Genomic DNA, 19,494 nt, shown 5'->3' with positions numbered 1-19,494 from the left:
AGGCACAATTTATCATTTTGGTATGCATTGCTTGGCTGGAGAACTGCACTGGAGAATTGTGAATTTCCCTGGGTGGCTGTATTTTGCTTCATGTGTTGTTTTGGAATGGGCCTATTTGTTCTTTAAATGCAACCTGACTTGAATTCCTCCCCCATTATCACCATGGGAATGTGACTCTCAACAGGAAGGCAAAAGGTATTATGGGGTATGCTACAAGTCCGAATGGTTGCCAAGTGTGTAGCCATTATTCTTTTTAACACGTGAAACAATTATTCATTCTCCAACTTAGGAAGCTGCCTTACATTGAGTCAAGCTATTTTTGCCCATCCAGCTCAGTCCTTGCTCTGACTGGCAGCAGCTCTCCGGGGCCTCAGACTTGGGTTTCCCCACCACCTTTTGTCAGACATGAAGGATTGAAACTAGGACTTCTTACGTGGAAAGCAAGCGCTCTGCTACTGAGCTATAGGATTACGCCTCTCTATACAGTGGTGGCGCTGTGGGTTAAACCACAGAGCCTAGGACTTGCCGATCAGAAGGTCGGCGATTCGAATCCCCGCAACAGGGTGAGCTCCCGTCGCTCGGTCCCTGCTCCTGCCAACCTAGCAGTTTGAAAGCACACCAGTGCAAGTAGATAAATAGGAACCGCTCCGGCGGGAAAGTAAACGGTGTTTCCGTGCGCTGCTCTGGTTCGCCAGAAGCGGCTTGGTCATGCTGGCCACATGACCCAGAAGCTGTACGCTGGCTCCCTCGGCCAATAAAGCAAGATTAGAACCACAACCCCAAAGTCTGTCACAACTGGACCTAATGGTTAGGGGTCCCTTTACCTTTACCTTTATACACTGATAGCTTTGGTTGCAGACGGGATCTATTCCGGAGCTCCAGTCGGATCCTGAGGTTTCCACAACCGGAGGTGCCTGTTCTGTGCATGCACATGGCACGATAGAGTGCTTCTGCGCATGTGGACGGTGCGTAGAGTGCTCCTGTGCATGCGTGAGCAGCGAAACCCGGAAAAATACTTCCGGGTTTTCCGCTTTCGCAACCCGAAGTTTACTTTACCCGAGGGTAACATAAGCCGAGGTTCTACTGTACATGGAACCTTCCTAAGATGCTGAAGAGACCCGGCGCTAATGAAGGAGACATATTTGTTAAGCTACAGTTTGCCCAGCAAAAGGGTTTGTAGGAAAGGAAATGTTGACAGCTGTGACTTGCTACTGAAAGAGCTCGCCTGATGATTTGTGCTCCTCGTGCCTCCTAGCCGCCCCCAGCTAGATTCCTCAGAAGCCTGTCAAGGATCTGTGATTCAGTTTGTGTGTAGGTGAAATGCCCTGGCCTTTTTGTGGCATTTCTTGTGACGAGCAAGGACCGTGAATTCAGAATTTGCAGTGTGTAAAAAGCAGGGACCATCAAGCAGCAGGGGCTCCCGAAAGGCAACTGCTGTGAAACCATTACTGTTTTGCTAAGATGTGTGGGCCCTGATAGGAATGTTACACTTTAACAAAACTTTTGAGTGAGTATGTATTCAGGGATGGAGAGCATCTGTGGGTGGGTGGTAGAGGAGGATGAAAGAATGTCTTTAAGGATTGCTTTGCTTGATCAGACCGAAGGTCCGCCTGGGCCACAATCCTCTGCTGCTTATAGCAGCCTGTCAGATGCTCCCAGGAAATTCCCAAGCAGGGCATGGAGTCTGCCCCTGTTGTTTGTCACTGAGCTCTGGTAAACTGTACCTGAACATGGAAGCTCAATTTAGCTGTCGTGTTTAATTGCCATTAGTAAAACGTAGGCTCCATAAATTTTCCTAAGCTTTTTATTTAACAGAATTTTAATCAAAAGCCTCTAAGTGGATCACTTGAAACAATATAAAATACTCATTTTAAAATACAAATGAAATGGTATATTAGAACAAGCTGAGCTTTAAAGAAAGGATCAGAATGTAAGTAAAGTTGGCAGTATTAAAAATATACATAATAAAATAAAAATTCAGGTCAAAAGTATACGCCTGGGTAAAGGTGCCCCTGATTGTCAGGTCCAGTCATGGACGACTCTGGGTTGCACGCTCATGTCGCTCTAAAGGCCGAGGGAGCTGGCGTTTGTCCGCAGACAGCTTCTGGGTCATGTGGCCAGCATGACTAAGCTGCTTCTGGTGAACCAGAGCAGCACACGGAAACGCTGTTTACCTTCCCGCCAGAGCGATACCTATTTATCTACTTGCACTTGACATGCTTTCGAACTGCTAGGTGGGCAGGAGCTGGGACAGAGCAATGGGAGCTCACCCCATCGCGGGGATTCGAACTGCTGACCTCCTGATTGGCAAGCCCTAGGCTCAGTGGTTTAGACCACAGCATGACCTGCGTCCTTTACCCCTGGGTAGGCTTACCTAAACAAATAAAAGTTTTTAAGCTAATGCCAGAAGAAATATAGCCAAGGTGCCTGCCTGGCAGTGGCATAGCATGGGAGGGGCATGGATGGTTGTGGCAAAATTGCCAGTGGCACAAAATCTCAATACCTGGTGCCGCCACAATACAGCTACATGCTTCTATTGCTGGGCTCTGTTGAAAAAAGTTTCTGCATGCGAACCAGGAAGTGACCTCTCCAGGCAACCGAACAACTCTTCTTTTCTTATCTCTGCAGCTGCGATCTCCTAAGTGATGCAGATGCTGTAAGGCAGCTGAATGTGCATGCGTGTTCCTTCTGTTTTCCTCCCTCTGCATGGCCCCGGGCACTGGCAACCCACGCTATGCTAGTGCTACCTAATGTCAATGTGCAGAGAGTTCTAGAGTGTAAGCGTTTCTACAGTGAAGGCTAGTTACCTTGCAAGTGCAGGATGAACACTAGGAAGCATTCGTAGGAATGCCAGTTGCGTGTCTAGACCCCGCAGCCACCCCCTTGTAAAGAAGACACCAGGACACAGATAATATGTTGATGTTAATTGGGCAAATTTTGGCCACAACTTTATTGATTACAGACTGTGAGCGGTATTGGCTTAGGCATTGAATGAACCCGACTATATCTGACTCCTGCCCGTTGCGCAGGAAGTCCAGTAAGGGTAAACCACCAGAAAGGGGAGCCCAGTCGATGCAGACCAACTTGAGGTCCCCCAGATGTTTCTGTTGGAGTCGTGTCATGGCCCTAGCCCTGCCCCAGGCTTCGGACAAGATCCACATCCCCAGATTCCTTTAATGGAATACCCTTCAGCTTGGAGGGGCAGGTGATGGCCGCACCTCCCCTCCCCCATCATAAGGTCAAACAATGCCCAACCGCAAAACCTTACAAAGTTGTGGTAATTGCTGTGAGATAGGCGCAAACCACAAGGCCCCATGCCAATTTTGCCACGTGGAAAAATTCCTACCAGGCCCCTCAACGGCAACCAACCGAGGTCCATTGCAAAACAGAAACCCATAAAATAGGGAGGGAGGATGGGAGTTTAAAGAAGCGAGCCAAGAGGAAGCCCTCCGGCTCGCGCCTAAGCTTAAATCACCCCGGCCACGCCCCCCCAGCCACCGGACTGGCCAGCTGGATGATGACATGGCCGGGATCCCCCGGGCAACACAGGACTTTGTCCCCCGCCCCCAGAGGAGAGTGGGTGGAATGAAGTGTAGCGGACCTCTGCAAACAGAAGCAGTCGAGAGGGCATATGTGAGATAAGGTGACCCTTCAAGTCAGGGTTTGTGAAGGGAGGTTGGGGGGACATCCTCTCCAATGCATCAAAGTATTGACAGTCCAATTGGCAGGTGAGCCAATCAGACTAGAAGTGAGGTTGCAAGGGAGAGATCAGTGATGAAGCAGCGCTGCTTAGCCTGACGGAGGATAAGAAATGCATTGGGGCAAGAAATGCATTGGGTGTGGATCCCGGTGACCAACACAGAGAAGGGAAAGCAGGAGCTGATAGACATATGGGAAAGGAAGCAGCAGTAAAAGAGGCAGCAGCAGATCAAGGATGAATCGGAGCGTGTGAGAGACAGAGGTGGAATGAAAGAAGAGCGTGGGAGGGAAGGTAGGATGGCAGCCTGGCATGAAGATGAGAGAGTGAGAGTGGGCGGACTGGAATGGAGGACAGAACGGGAGCATGCCTGTGGGAGTGAGCATGAAACAGAGGAGGAGGAGAAACAAGCCGAGGGCCGGGTAATAAGCAGGCAAAAACCAGGGGAAGAAATGAGAGGCAGGCGTAAGACCCTGACTAAAGCGAGAATAAGGGAACAGAGCATCGCCTGTGGTGCATTAGGAGAGGAGAGATTACAGCCATATGAAAGGGAGTGGGGAGCTTTAGCAGAGAGGCAGGAAACAGATAAGCGAGGAAAGGGATTTGGGAAGTCTGGGGCAGCAGACCCCCAGTGGCAGGCCAGCAGGCAGGAGCATAAATAAACAAATTATAAATTTGCCTGCTGATGAGGAGAGCCCTGACCTTGAAAGGAAGAGGGCCTCACTAGGTGGCTTTGAACACAGAAGGCAGGTCTCCTCAGACCTGGAGGAGGATGAAGGGGATAGGAAGGACTTTTCCATGTCATGTTGAAGATCACAATGGGGATGTTGCTTTTGAATGTTCCCAAATGAGTGTACTCCCTGCAGATAATCATGCAAAGAAACCCTGGCTTGTCTGGAGGAATAAGGACGCTCCTCGATATGTTGGTTTTCATAACTGATAGAATAATGGAGAGAGTAATCTCAACGAGGGATGGGCAAATCCGTCAGTTTTGGGTTCTCTTGATTTTTCATTTTTCCAAGCTTAAGCTCAGTTCGCAAACTGATGTGATGGCTTTTCCAAAATATATATATAATGAAAATTTTAATTTTTTTTCTAATAGACACCTATCTGAAATGCAGTTTTCCCTAAAGTACACATTTTTTCAAAAAAGAGTTTCCCCTAATATAATGCATTTTCGTATGATGCTTTCATTGATATATGCATTTTATGCACACTTTACCCCAGTATGTGCATTTTTGTGTCCATCTTACTTGGCTGGAGAGCTCCCCAGCAAAATTCAGAGAACTGCAAATTTCGAAGGATGGTTGTGCCGCAGTTCTTCTATTGTTTTGGAAAGTGTGGATTGGGTAGATTTACATTTCAATTTGAACTGAATTAAATTCTCCCCAGCCCCAAGTCTCAAAACAGAGAACCTGCTAGATGGGCAGCCCAGCTTTGCATATAACTTGAATTCAAGCCCCAATGTCAGCATGCAAACACCTCGGGCAGCTTTTGGGAGTGGAGTATTCCACCAGGGCTTTTTGGAGCTGATGTTTGTCCTGGGCCAAGTGGCTGCATGTGATTCTACATTTCCCACAATGCTCCAAAACAGTGGAACCATCAGGCACTGTGAGGGCACTGTCCAAAATCTTAAATGATGGCTTGATACCATCAATTGTTCTAGCCAGGAATAGCCATAGGCGGGAGAAGGGAGCTCTGGGGAAGAATGAGAGCCCACTGAGGACTCATTCAGACCTGGAACCAGCCTCACAGGAGTCCTGCCTTCATCTCTCTCCTACCCCCCTTATGCTCAAAAGGGGTTATTGGGTTGTTGCTTTTACTTTGATTACATATTTTGTGGTTTTATAGTTTGATTTTATTCTGTGGACCGCCCTGAGACCTCCGGGGATAGGGCAGTATATAGATTAAATAAATAAATAAAAGCCCCAGTCACTTTTGCCTGTATTAATGGGACCATATGTTACAACACTTCTGACCATTATAGTTACTCTTTTCCATATTCTTCTCAGTTCTGCAATATGTCTTCATGCAGAGTGCCTTTAAATCGCGCAGTTTTGATCCTAGGATCTTATGACCAACTATTTCCCCCCCTAATAACTGGTTGCTGTGCAGCATATAAATTATTTTGGCTTTGGAGCCGTAGTGATTTATATGAAATTGCCAATTTGGCATTGCCATGATTGGTTTTTTTTAAAAAAAATCTTTTTTGTGGACTTTCATCTACATTTTGAATACTAGTTTCTTTAAAAAAAATAAATCTGGCTTCTTTTTAAAGTGGTTACTCCTAAAGTAGAGGCTGAAATAAAGACCCCTTTAATGCCTGAATTAAAAGAGGTATTATAAAATACCATTTGACACACAGCCCAACCCCCCACCCCCAGTTTTCAGGAAAAGTTGTCTGGTAATATGAAAAATACAGTAGTATCTAGGGTTAAGAACTTAATTTGTTCCAGAGGTCCGTTCTTAACCTGAAACTGTTCTTAACCTGAGGTACCACTTTAGCTAATGGGGCCTCCTGCTGCCGCTGCACGATTTCTGTTCTCATCCTGAAGCAAAGTTCTTAACCCGAGGTACTATTTCTGGGTTAGCAGAGTCTGTAACCTGAAGCGTCTGTAACCTGAAGCGTCTGTAACTTGAGGTACCGCTGTACTTGAATTTGAAACTGAATGAATATTTGGAGATGGAAGTTTCTGACTAAATAGAAGTTATTTTAACCACAACCAAAGCTCTTATCTTTATTTTCACAGGTTTATCACCCCTTCCCCTTTATACTATAGAAACAGCGGTCAGATAGGCTGTAACAGGAGTGGGGAATATGTGGCTCTCCAGATGTTTTTGAACTCTATCTCCAATCATCCATGACCATTGGCCAAGCTGGCTGCAGCTGATGGAAGTTGGAGCATAACAATTGGAGCCGAACAGTGTCCAGGTTTCTTTAGTGTAGATTAAACTCAGTTCCATCACTGACTAGTTTCTAGGCTGGTCTTATGTCCTACTTGACAGAGTCTTATGTCCTACTTGACTTCTGTCTGAAGGAAACCTATATTTGGAAAGCTGTGCAGTTCAAGTCTGGTTTAAATATTTGTAAAACCCTAAGAAGGGAGGCGGGTGGCGCTGTGGGTTAAACCACAGAGCCTAGGGCTTGCCGATCAGAAGGTCAGTGGTTCGAATCCCCGCGACGGGGTGAGCTTCCGTTGCTCGGTCTCTGCTCCTGCCAACCTAGCAGTTTGAAAGCACGTCTAAGTGCAAGTAGATAAATAGGTACTGCTCCAGCGGGAAGGTAAACGGCGTTTCCATGTGCTGCTCTGGTTTGCCAGAAGCGGCTTAGTCATGCTGGCCACATGACCTGGAAGCTGTACGCCGGCTCCCTCAGCCAATAAAGCGAGATGAGCACCGCAACCCCAGAGTCAGCCACGACTGGACCTAATGGTCAGGGGTCCCTTTACCTTTACCTTTTAAGAAGGGACAAGGGGCCATGGAGGTTGCGCATCAACAATTAGCACATGGACAGCAGACTTGGCAAGCACACAGGCCAGTTGATCCCACAATCTTCCCCACTTTGGCTATTCCCCCACCATTGCACCCAGCCATATTTTAAAAATAAGATGGCAGTTGGCCCTCCCAGGTTCAGTTCCAGACTATCTGTGGATCATGGTCCAGCGAGATTTCAATGCTCAACTCTTCTTCTTTGGCGATCACTCACAGCCAAGTAAGATTGTCTTCCATGAACATGGTTTTAACAGTGGGTCTGTATGTGACTGTGGAGGCCAATTCTGGATCCACACATCCTTCCACAGTGGGGACATAGGTTTCCGGACAGGAGTTGATCACAGTGAGGGTTTGCCATGCGTGCCTTCCTCTTAGTGCGTTTCTCCCTTTTGTCCTGAGTTCGAGCGTCTTCAAAGCCCATAGCACCTTTAGTAAAAGCTGTTCTCTAACTGGAGCGCTTGCAGGCCAATGCACAACTAACTTAGTCTGGGCCCAATCCGTACTGTCCATGCAGCTCTGCGTTTGTGATGCACAGAAATGATACTACTAGGAAGTAGGGTTTGGAGTCAATGCAAACTCCTTCTTCTTTGAAAGCCAGTGCACCAAGAGGCCCACATAAAGAAGCGGCAAGGACTAAATATAGCTCTTTTCAGGTTTTCCAAGAGTTTAATATTGCTGTTGTGGGGGGGGGGGGCAAGCTTCCCTCTATTGCTTAGAGAAGCATGTTGCCACCGGCCCCCTTTAGCCCCTTAAAATGTCTGGGGCCGAGTCGGAAGAATTCACAACATCTTTGGGAGCTGTTGTTATTTCAGCTGCAAGGATTTAGCCGTAAGTATTCTGTAAGTCTTTTGTCGTATGTTTCATGTGCCCGGCAAAAGGCAGAACTGCTCGGTTCAAAAATTTCCTTCCTTTCTTTTTTGGTCTCGGATGAATTCTGAACTCTCCGTTCCTTCGCTTACGTTCCTTTCCTTGATCCCCCAACATTCTGACAACTCCTCCAAGTTGTCGGCAGAGTTTCATTTTTAACGTGAGGTTTTGCTGCCAAAGATTATCACTGTTAAGCTCTTGCGGCCAGCCACCTGGCTCCTTACCCAGGTAACCGGCATGATGTGAAAGCCTATTATTGCCCCCTCCCCCGTATAATATCTCAGCATTAATAGTAGGCACGGCTAGTTATTTCAGCATAAAGCCCTTATGTAACCCAGCAGGTTTACATTTGGGAAGACAGGGCTGCATATACCAGCTTAAGCAGTTATTCAAATCTAGCTCCAAGGAGAGATGTCCCTGCTATGTTTTCTCTCACAGAGAAAACAGCACCTCTGGGGAGCAGGTTGCGGGGGAACCCAAAACAATTTTTGATGGGGAAACAACATAGGAGAAGGTGTTCATTCCCTTTTCCCCAGCACTGAAGTTCCAATCTGAACTAGGCCCCGCCACATCTGATTTGCACAACCATTTATCTGTATGCTTTTCATTTTTAAGATTCAGAAATAATATTTTCAGAGAAGCTTAAGATGAATATATAAATAAATGAATATATAAGTAAATATGAGTGAACGAAGATGTGAATAAACTTATAAATGCTTCTTGCACCTGCTTATTTACGTTAATCTGTTCGTTTTAAAGAATCCTTGCGATGTGACAATAGCATTTTCATACAAATGACACAATGAATGATGGCTTCCATTTTCCTAAGAGGCACGTAAAAACAGCGTAAATCGGCTCAGATAAAACAGATAAAAGACAGCAGAGAAGGCTGCTCTCCCAGGGGGGAGCATTCCACATGCAGGGTCCCAACACCAGGAAAGCCCTTTCCCTTGTCATCACCTGCCTCACCTTAGATGGTTCCATCCAAGCCCATTGTCAATAGCTGACATCCCTGGGTACCTGCCTGGGTACCAGTACCCCAGCAGGGCTCACTGCTGCTCATGCCCTGGCCCTCCCTTGCTTTATTTTCAAGCAGTGACTAGTGACTGAATCTACTCACCCATCTAATTTTCCCACAGTCTCTCTGACTTTGTGATGTTTGTGGGCATTGGGGGCAATTGATGCTGCTGCCCAGTGCTACAATCTCAAGTATTCCCTTATTCAGCTGAATGCTTTTGTTTTTGTTTTTATTTCAGCTTGCATATTTAAATTCTGGAATTTGCTGTTGTGGGTTTATATATCACTATGCCTCTTGAATGAAGTCCTTTCATTTTGACGACCAAAAGATGTGTGGGCGCCTGTTAAACCTCTTTGAACATAGCCATCTAGAAGTAGCGCCCTCTGGATTCTATTGTACCTACTCTCAAGTAAACGTTATGTGGCCCTAGCCTAAACGACATCATATAGGAAACTTAAATGGCTTGGTTAAAAATAATCACTCACCATTATCAAGAGATCAGATCCATCCTTTGCATTTCATTGTCGTGGCTTGATCAAGGTGAAATACACAATGCAATAACTTTCTGCAGTGGTTAAAAGTTGTGTTCTGTTGCCAAAAACCAGTCTGTAAATCCATAAAAGCTTTCAGATACCTTTGTGTAAGTTCAGGGCACACAAAGTAACATTTCAGTTTAAAACTTCCTTCAGCAGCAAGCTTCCAATCTCCTGCCCGCCTTGTTCGAGATGGAGCCGGCCGTGTGGGTAAAGGAGATGTTATTTCACTGAATCGGCCACCAAGATTTGTCGTCGCCAGTTTCCTGTACCACAAACAGAAATTGAAAACCTGAGTCTATTGTTTTGGACATTTACCGACTCCCTTCTACTACTAGAGAGGTGGTGAGGGGGGCGGACAGCACAGCCCAAACATCCCAAGCTTTTTTGACACACACATGGAAAATGTGTTCAACTGTTTAGATAATCTTCCTGAATCCATGTCCTTCCCCTCATTGGTTAACTGGCTGCTCCTATGTAATTGCATGGTTCATTTCAAATGTAACACCTAAAAACCCGTTGCCCAAGGTTGAAATGAAACGATTCATTTATTACTATTTTTTCCCCAAAGAAGAAGAGGGGGGTGAGGAGACCCAATGTACTTCGTTCATTTCAGCCTTGGTGAAAAACGGCTTTCATAGATGCTTGTGTTGAAGGCATGGTGTGTGTGTGTGTGTGTGGAGGATGAAAACCATGTAGTGATCAGCAGGGCTCAGTTGCAGAGGGAGGGGTGGACTGAGATCTTTTCATGAATAATGTGGCAATAATACAAAGATTTTGGAGCCACCGATGTCCTTGGTTGTTGGTTCCTTTCCTTCCCTCCCTCCCCCCCCCCCTCTCTCTCTCTCACTGCTGGCTTAAGAGTTTATTCAGCTGTTTTAAATCATGCGCTTTCAGTTCCTCCTCTAGCAAGGGCTCTTACCTTTTGAGTATTTCCAGATGGAGGCTTTTGTGAGTGACAAATGTCCCATGAGCCCTTCACCTGCACCCCTCCCCACCCCAGCCTCAGCTGCCACCTCCACCAGCCACAATTGGCCTGTCACAGGCTGCAGCAAACATGACGGCATTACAGCCTCATATGCTGGGAGTTTTCACAGTGACCCTGTGTGATGAGGTCATGGTTAATCCCATTTTACAGATGGAAAACCGAGGTTGAGAACCTGTAATTTGCATCAGGCCATCCCTCAAGCAAACATATGGGGTGGGGGATCGGTGAACCTCCAGATATGTCTGGACTCATATATATATATATATATATATATATATATATATATATATATATGCAGGTTTTGGTGTCCTCGGGTGTCTTCCCGTGTAAACACCCGAGGACACCAAAACCTGCATTCCTGTACCCGTGAAAATCTACGAAAGCAAATATATATATATATATATATATATATATATATATATATATTGGGGGCTAAGTTTCTCATAGTCAGGGCACAGCTTTTTTCTGAAATAATAATAATAATAATAATAATAATAATAATAATAATAATAATAAAGGAATGGTACTCTTAGATAAAATGGTCTTTCACAGCCCCACCTCTAGATTTAACAGTTTTATCAGCCTGGGCGGGGGCTCATTAGATGATAATGTTATTGCTTCATTTACTTCAAAATGTGGTAAGCCAGGCATAAGTAAACTCCGGCCCTCCAGATGTTTGGGACTACAATTCCCACCATCCCTAGCTGTCAGGGAACTGCCATCGGAGCCAGAGGCTGAGGGAAGGCTCCAGAGGGATGCCGGAGAGGGTCCCAGTAGGGAGAGAGGCAGCCCATCTGCTGGGGAAGGAAATCAGCGTAACACCAGTGCAGAAGGGGGGCAGTTGGAGACTTGCCTTGCTGTGCAGCAGGGCAGGACAAGAACCTTCTAGTATCCTAGCACACGTCCCTCATAGAATTGTAGAGTTGGACGGGACCCCAAGGGTCATGTAGTCCAATGCCCTGCAATGCAGGAATCTCAGCTGAAGCATCCATGACAGATGACAGATGGCCACCCAGCCTCTGCTTTAAAATCTCCAAGGAAGGAGAGTCCACAGCCTCCTGAGGGGGAAGAAGCATCGGTGTTGTTATGTGCGCTTTGACCTTCGGCAAGGAAGGTGCTCAGGATCGCAATACCTCTAGGACCTCCTCTCCCCCTATGAACTGACCCAGACCCTGCAACCATCGCCTGAGGTCCTTCTTCGTGTGTCTCCTTCATGAGAGGTCCGGAAGGTGGCAACAGGAGAACGGGGCCTTCTCTGCAGTGGCTCCCCATCTGTGGAATTCTCTCTCCAGAGAAGCTCGCCTGGCACCTTCATCATACATCTTTAGGTGCTGGGTGAAAACGCTCCTCTTCAACCAGATCTTGGGCTGATTAACATCCTCTATTCCAGGGGTTGGCAAGGCTTACCTTGCCTGGGCCGGTTCACTGCGTGGGTTGGATTGTGGGTGCGCATGAGTATGCGCGCCTGTGATTTCCGGCGTCGGCATCTCTGCAGATGCGATTTCTGGCATCTGCGCATGCGCAGACTTGATTTCTGGCGCTGCAAAAGTGAGTCCCTGTGCCACGCTGTGGCGGTTTAGAGCAGCACACAAGGACTCGCCTAGCGGGTAGCTCGGTTCGGGGGTGGCTCGTGGGCCAGTAAAATGACCCCCGTGGGCCGCTTGTGGCCCATGGACCTTAGGTTGCTGACCCCTGCACTCAGTGGCGTAGCGTGGGGGGTGCAGGGGGACCGGCCGCACCGGGCGCAACATCTGGGGGTTAGGGTTAGAGGGCGCAAATCCATGGGTTAGGGGGCGCAAATCCACGGCTTAGGGGGAGCAAATCCACGGGTTAGGAGGCGCAAATTACTTGCCTTGCCCCGGGTGCTGACAACCCACGCTACGCCACTGCCTGCACTATCCTTTTAAATGTGTTTGTGGGAGGGCAGGTATTGGTTTGTTTCTTGTTCTTGTTTTTATTATGTATACAAATTAGCTAGGTAACTGGATCTAGAGCTTTGCTGGTTTCTCTCCTCTGGCAGTTGGCCTGAATATGGATCTATCTATCTATCTATCTATCTATCTATCTATCTATGCAAATTTGCATGGTGAGTTTGTTCCCTGGGGTCTTTTACCTACCCAGGAATGCCCCTGCTTCAGGATAAAACTGGTTCACCTAGGAAACAGTTAAATCTCTTGGCCAGCTTTCGCCTCTCTGCAGAGAATACTAAGCACACTTTGTTCATTCTATAAAACTCAGTCTTGGTTCACTTTTTCCTCTCCTGCTTTCGTAGCTGGGCATAGCAAGAGGACCTTGTGACATCCTCCAGATCCTGAAGGAGCTGGTTATAAAAGCACAGGCTCTCCAAGAGAAAACAACTCTTGCTTCCAACCACACCCTCTCCAGGCCGTGGCTGTGCAGATGGGATTCCCATTTGCTTCGCTTTAGGCTGAGACTAAACAACGTAAGGCTGGCAGTTCCAGTCCCTATTTATAGAGAGAATGTATCTGTCGCTTGTAACTAAGGAGGTGGGTGGCAGCTGTCCAAAGGGGTGGGCTAGTGACTAACCACAGCATGATATTTCCACCTGGAATGTGCCATTATTGGGAGTTAGCCACTTCCCAGAAAATTGGGTAGCAATTGTGCTAGGTTTGTAGCTCTCTTTAGCTACTCCATGGTGATAAATGCAACAGAGCTACAGACCAATCCGTTTTCAAATAAAACAGGAATGTAGTGTGTTGCCTCTTCTGTATGCGATGAAAACCTCAGAGAATCATCGAAAAGAATAATAGAATTAAAGAGTTGGAAGGGACCTTTGATGATCATGTAGTCCAACCCCATGCAGTGCAGGAATACACAGCTAGCCAATACAGGGATCGAACTTGCAGCCTCGGCATTATCAGTACCATGCTCTAACCAACTGAGCTATCCCAGCTGACCCAAAGCTCCTGCTCTTCAAGAGCATTTTTGCCTATTGTTTTTATTGTACGGGGAAAGGCCATTGTTCAATGGTAGAATTCAGGAGACTGCTCTGATACTGAGTCAAGCCATTGGTCCATTTAGCTCAGTATCGTCTACAAACTTGGCCCTCCAGCTGTTTTGGGACTACAACTCCCATCATTCCTAGCTAACAGGACCAGTGGTCAGGATTGATGGGAACTGTAGTCCCAAAGCAGCTGGAGGGCCAGGTTTGGCCTGGTCTACACTGACTGGTCGTGACTCTCTAGGGTTCTCTCCCAGCCCTACTGGCCAATGGCAGGGATTGAACCTGGGACCTTCTGCATACTGAGCAGATACTTTGTGACTGAGCTAGGGCACCTGCTTGGCATGCAGAAGGCTCCAGGTTGAATTCTTGGCAATGTGTGGGATGGAAGAGACCCTTACCTGAGACCCTGGGTGGTCAGTGTAAGACAACATTGAGCCAAATGAGCAATGATCTGTCTTGGAATAAGGCAGCTTTGAATGTTCCTGCTGCAGTTGTAGGGGGGTTGTAGGGGGTTTTACTGGGGAGGGGGTAGTACCTCGGGTAGGAGACACGTCATGGGGTTGTATCCAGAGTAGACCCATTGAAAATAATGTACTTAAGGTAGTCCTGTTCATCAATGGGTCTACTTTGAGTAGGACTAGCATTGACTACAACCCTCAAACTGCTAAGTCCACTCTTCTTATTCATCCCCCCCATTTCCTCACCTCACATTTGTTGTCTATGTTTTTAAAACTTAAAATACCCAGCATTCAATATACGCCGTTAAACTAAATGCTTACCATGCAGCTAGTCTTATAATGTACCCTATTCTTCCTGGTCTGGTTTCTAATACAGTCCCAATGTTTTGTTTTGCTTGCGCTTTTTTTTTAACCACTGCTGTGAGCTGAGCAGAAATTTCCACTGAGCCGTGCAGAGTAACGCCTAAGACTATTTTTCTTTTTCTTCTAGAGTGGTTAACTTAGAAATACAGCCTGTGAGTGGATAGATGAAGTTCAGACGCCCGTCTGACTTGCATCGCCTCACACTTACCTATGGCACAGGATGTCATCTGCTATCTCTTTGTGCCAAACAGCTCCCCCTGTTTTGGGGCGTATGTCAGTGGGGCTCCCAGCTTCCTCCTTTCCCTTCTGCCATCACGGAAGTCACTGAAATACCCAGATGAGTCTCAAATACAGTCATACCTCGGGTTAAATATGCTTCAGGTTGAGCGTTTTCAGGTTACGCTCTGCAGCAACCCAGAAGTAACAGAATGCATTACTTCCGGGTTTCACCACTTGCACATGCACAGATGCTCAAAATTACACCATGCGCATGCGTAGACGTGGCAAATTGCGACCCGTGCATGAGCAAACACGGGTTGCGTTCGCTTCAGGATGCGAACGGGGCTCTGGAATGGATCCCATTCGCATCCAGAGGTACCACTGTAATGTTCGCTATTGTTGGGTGCAATCTATCCAAAGGGAAAGTCCTTGGGTGATGTTTAGCTTATCAGATTTAGCTGGGAGGGATGCACTGGATGGGTTCAGGATGGGGGGTCAACATGTTGTTACAAGAGGGTGTGATACGGGCTGCCTTGAAAGAGTCGGAGGTGCGGCCATTCCTAAAAGACCCTCCCCGGTGTGTTTAGCCTAGATAAGAGGAGACTCAGAGGAGTTATGATGGCCATCTTCAAATATCTAAAGGACAATGGATGATGGAGCTGGCTTGTTTTCTGCTGTTCCAGAGGCTAGGACCCAAACAGTAACTTGGCTTCAAGTTATAAGAAAGGAGATTCCAACTAGACGCCAGGAAGAACTTTATGGCAGTAAGAGCTGTTCGACAGTGGTCTCCCTTAGAAGGTGGTGGACTCGCCTTTCTTGGAGGTGTGTAAGCAGCGGTTGGATGACCATCTGTCATAGATGCTTTAGTTGAGAGTCCTGCATTGCAGGGGGGTGGACTAGACGACCCTAAGCATCTCTTCGAACTCTACAATTCTGTGATTCTAGGACATTAATGTCTCTTTCCTGGGCAAAGTGACTAACAGAGTGATGGCTGAGTAGCTGAAGATATGGCTGTAGGGAGCAGATGATCTAGGGTTATTTCAGCCTGGTGTTAGACCTCATTCTGACACTGAAACTGTCTAGGTCACCAAGGTTAAAGACCTATACCAAGAGAGAGGCAACCCTGTTGGGTCTCTTCTCAGTGGCTTTTGATACCATTAACCATGGTTTCCTGGAGCAACTCTGTAAACTTGGGTGTGGGGGCACTACTATAGTAGTTCTGCTCCTGCTGCCAGGACCACTACTGGAGAGTGACATTAGGGGAACTTCTGCTCAGCCCCTTGGTATTTGTGCTGTGGGGTCCCATGGGGTTCCATCCTGTCCCTTCCATGCTTTTCATCCTCTTTAGGGAGTTGCTGGGAGGCATCATTCAGAGATTTGAAGCCTGGTGCCACCAACATGCAGTTGCCCTCAATATGGCTCCATTCATCTGATCGCTTTTCAGGTGCTACTAATTTCCTAACACTGAAGTTGGTCCAAAACAGACTGCTTAGATGGCAGAGTCCAGCAAGTTAGAGAAGAGGAACTCCAGCTATTTTGAGTTGTCCGGGCAGCAACCTGATTGTGAGAACTTGCAACTTTGCTCTCCAACCAGAAAATTTCCTTCAGTTCACACTGAGAGGCTAACGTACCACACTTTCCAAATCATTACATTAACCAACACAGCCATCTTTGGAAATTCACACGTCTCTAAATTTTGCAGAGCCATGTAATGTGCACAAACAAATAACATATATTGGGTTATAAAGTGTGCATAAAAATATGCCTGTATTGGTGACAATAGCATACATTATTATATTATGTTACATTACATCATATTATGGGGAAATGGCTTTGCAAAAATGTGTATATTAGGGAAAACGGCATGCAAACAGAAATTAGGAGAAATTCACATTTAGAGTTTGATGAATTTTCATCTGCTTAAGAAAAACCTGATGTGAAAATGTAGAGAACCAGATTTAACATTGGAAAAAGGAGCAATTGAGAGAACATTGAGAGATTCACTCATCTCTACTTTAGAGGCATTTGCAAACAAACTCTGGTCACTTCCAGGTATCTGTTTATTGAACATTCATTGTGTTTTGTTGGCGGCAGGGGGTGGTGGTTATATGATGTTGCCCCAAGCAATTCTTCCCCACCCTTTCCAGTAGATTTTCCTGTCACTTTCCTTATGCACAAAATGGTTTGAGGTTTTGGTTTGAAGGCAGGTTTCTTATGCAAGACTGCCAAGTCCACTTTAGTTGCACAACCTGAATTTGCCAGTGTGTGATGAACACCGCCCCCCCCAAAAAAAAAACAAAAAACACCAGCAAGAGTCTGGAAGCGTCCTCCATACCCATACACACACAAAAGAGAAAAATTAGGAGACTCCAAAAGGGTGGCTAGGCAGCCTTAGCAAAACATACCAAGTCTCCCGAGTCAGTGTAAAAACTAACACATTCATCATGGCAAACACAATTCGCCAACATGCCATTGTTGCAATGAACTCCTTTGCCCCTTCAAGCCTTCTCATCAGCTCTTCCTCCCTCTTTCTCGTTTGCTAAATTCAAATTAAAAGCAGGCTGTCCCTATGCCGAGTAGCGGTTCATTTGACCAAACTTTGCAGGCGAAATGATTGCAAGCCGAGCCAAACAGGAAACAAGTCACTTACCTGTGAGACGACGACCCCCGTCTTCAGATTTCCAGAATTCTGCTCCCTAAAAGTTTGCGTTAACAAGAGTTGAGTGCCAGTGATGCAGCCGAGGTGCCTTTTTGATTCGGTGAGACTGGCTCCTCCCGCTCATTCCTTGACTGGTCGCTGCTTAGTGGAGATCTCCTCTATCCCAACCTCAGAGTCTCCATACCAGCCAGTTGGGATCCTGTTTGTGTACATGAGATGGAGAACTACAGGCCCATCACACCCACACATCCATGTCCTGAAGGTTGCACGCAGGAACACAACCCCTGTTCACAATTCACGAAAAGAAAAACCCGGTCGTACCCAAGGTGTCAGACATTTCATAAGTGTCCCTAGGCTGAGACAGCGTGTGTTGTTTTTGCTGGTTTTTTTTTTTTAATTGTTATGTTTCTTGGGGGAAATGGCCTTTAATCACCTCTCTTCTTCTAAATTAGCAGCCTGGCCATACAATGGACCTTACTTCATTGCAAAATAAAGGCAACAAGACCTTGATTCATGTCCGGCCCACACATGCTACGAACAAAAAGAGCTTTCAGTCTGGCTCGAGGTCTTTATATAATGTGTAGCTCTTGAAACTAAACAGCTTACAGTAGGGTTGTGTAAGAGGTCTAATGTGTGGCATAAATCAACTTTGCCCTGCTGGAGTTGGACTGGGGGCTGTGAGGGGGGAGAGTCTGTGTGCATGTGTGATGAATGAGTGCTTTGTTCAGGGGGGGGGAATAATTGCTTGCAAGGGAAGGTTGACGACGTTTGTGCACACGCTAGTATACAGTGCAAATGGCAAGTCCCCGTCTCCTCCTAATTTAATTTCATAGAAAGCAGGCACAAAGGCGGGGGGGGGGAGAGCGTCTTTCTTTTACTGTGTTTATGCAAAGCATGCGAAAGAGCCTTTCGCTCTTCCAGTGACACCTGGAGACAAAATTCCGCCACTGCCTGTAATAGCCTTTTAAAAATGAATTCAGGCAACAAGAGGTTTGGCTCTCTGAACTCACAAGTCGGTCGAGGGAGGGGGCTGATGGGACTGCTTCTAAAAGTAGGAAACACAAAATGTACAGAGGTGTCGATTCCTCTTTTGAGAAGCACAAGTGTTCTTCTGGGGGCTCCACACTCAGTGGAAGTGTGAACTTGAATAAAATATTGGGGGAGCCGGGTAACACACACACAAACACACACCAACGCACACACCGCATAATTGATCACAAGACACGGCACACACACACCATTTGAATGGCGATGACCATCAACGTGGGGAGGGCTGGCCCTCTCAAATATTTTATTGGGGGGCTGGAGGGATCTCAGCTGCTGCGATGATGCTCAGAAAAAATGAATGTGTTTGCATGCTCCTTTTGAAGTGCAGCTAAAATCTAACCACCGCCACCACCACCCCACACACACTTGTGGCTTAGTTCACACAAACAAAAGATGAAATAGTAAAACTGTTATTGGACTGTACTGGTTCCATACAGCTGAATGCCTGCCCATGGAGTGACAGGGAGAATCACTCAGGCGTTTTAAAGTAAACCATCAAGGAAGAAAGTTGGACTAGAAAATGAATACAGTGGTGCCTCGCAAGACAAAATTAATCCGTTCCGCGAGTCTCTTCGTCTTGCTGTTTTTTCGTCTTGCGAAGCATGGCTATTAGCGGCTTAGCGGCTTTAAGAAAAAGGAAACAAACTCGCAAGAACTCGCAAGACGTTTCATCTTGCGAAGCAAGCCCATAGGGAAATTCGTCTTGCGGAACGACTCAAAAAATGGAAAACTCTTTCGTCTTGCGCGTTTTTCGTCTTGCGAGGCATTCGTCTTGCGAGGTACCACTGTATTTGTGTGCATTGGGGTTATACACTTGATGAGAGAAGATTCTGTCATGTGATCCTCCCCCTTTTAGGAATGAAACAGTCCAGGAACATTCCCCCTCCCCCCATCTGCAGTCTGTGGGCTTTTTACCAGTGCCAGTCCTACTCACAAGCAGACCCACTGTAGCTGCTGGAAATGTCCACCGTGGTTTCATTCACGTCAACAGGTCTACCCTGAGTAAGTAGCACATTTTAGATGCCAGTGATGGTGTGCAGTGATACAACATCAACCTGCAACCTGTTTGTCCACCTGGTCCGACATTGTCTTCCCTTGACTCACAGCAGCTCTCCAGCAGAAAGAAAGAGGTTTTTCACATCACCAACTAGTGCCTAGCTGATATTTTAACTGTGAAATGTGCCTGAA

At 46.6% G+C, this 19,494-nt stretch overlaps 1 protein-coding gene and 1 long non-coding RNA gene across 3 annotated transcripts in view; one reads left to right on the top strand and one right to left on the bottom strand.

Moving 5' to 3' along the window:
- Positions 1-9,751, bottom strand: part of IL16 (interleukin 16) — a 64,931-nt gene extending 55,180 nt beyond the window's left edge. For both annotated transcript variants that reach the window (XM_081888403.1, XM_081888401.1), the window contains exon 1: positions 9,560-9,751. The gene's annotated coding sequence lies outside the window, so the exon portion shown is untranslated. The remainder of the gene's footprint in view (positions 1-9,559) is intronic.
- Positions 1-19,494, top strand: part of LOC309356992 — a 33,402-nt gene that overhangs the window by 12,671 nt on the left and 1,237 nt on the right. The window contains exon 2 of the long non-coding RNA XR_014162999.1: positions 19,163-19,308. This is a non-coding gene — a long non-coding RNA (uncharacterized lncRNA). The remainder of the gene's footprint in view (positions 1-19,162; positions 19,309-19,494) is intronic.

The sequence above is a fragment of the Podarcis melisellensis genome, assembly GCF_964234715.1.
Source record: "Podarcis melisellensis genome assembly, chromosome: 14".
In the NCBI taxonomy this organism is placed as follows: domain Eukaryota; kingdom Metazoa; phylum Chordata; class Lepidosauria; order Squamata; family Lacertidae; genus Podarcis; species Podarcis melisellensis.
Note: the sequence above shows the minus strand (reverse complement) of the source record. Positions and strands in the feature narration are given on the sequence as shown.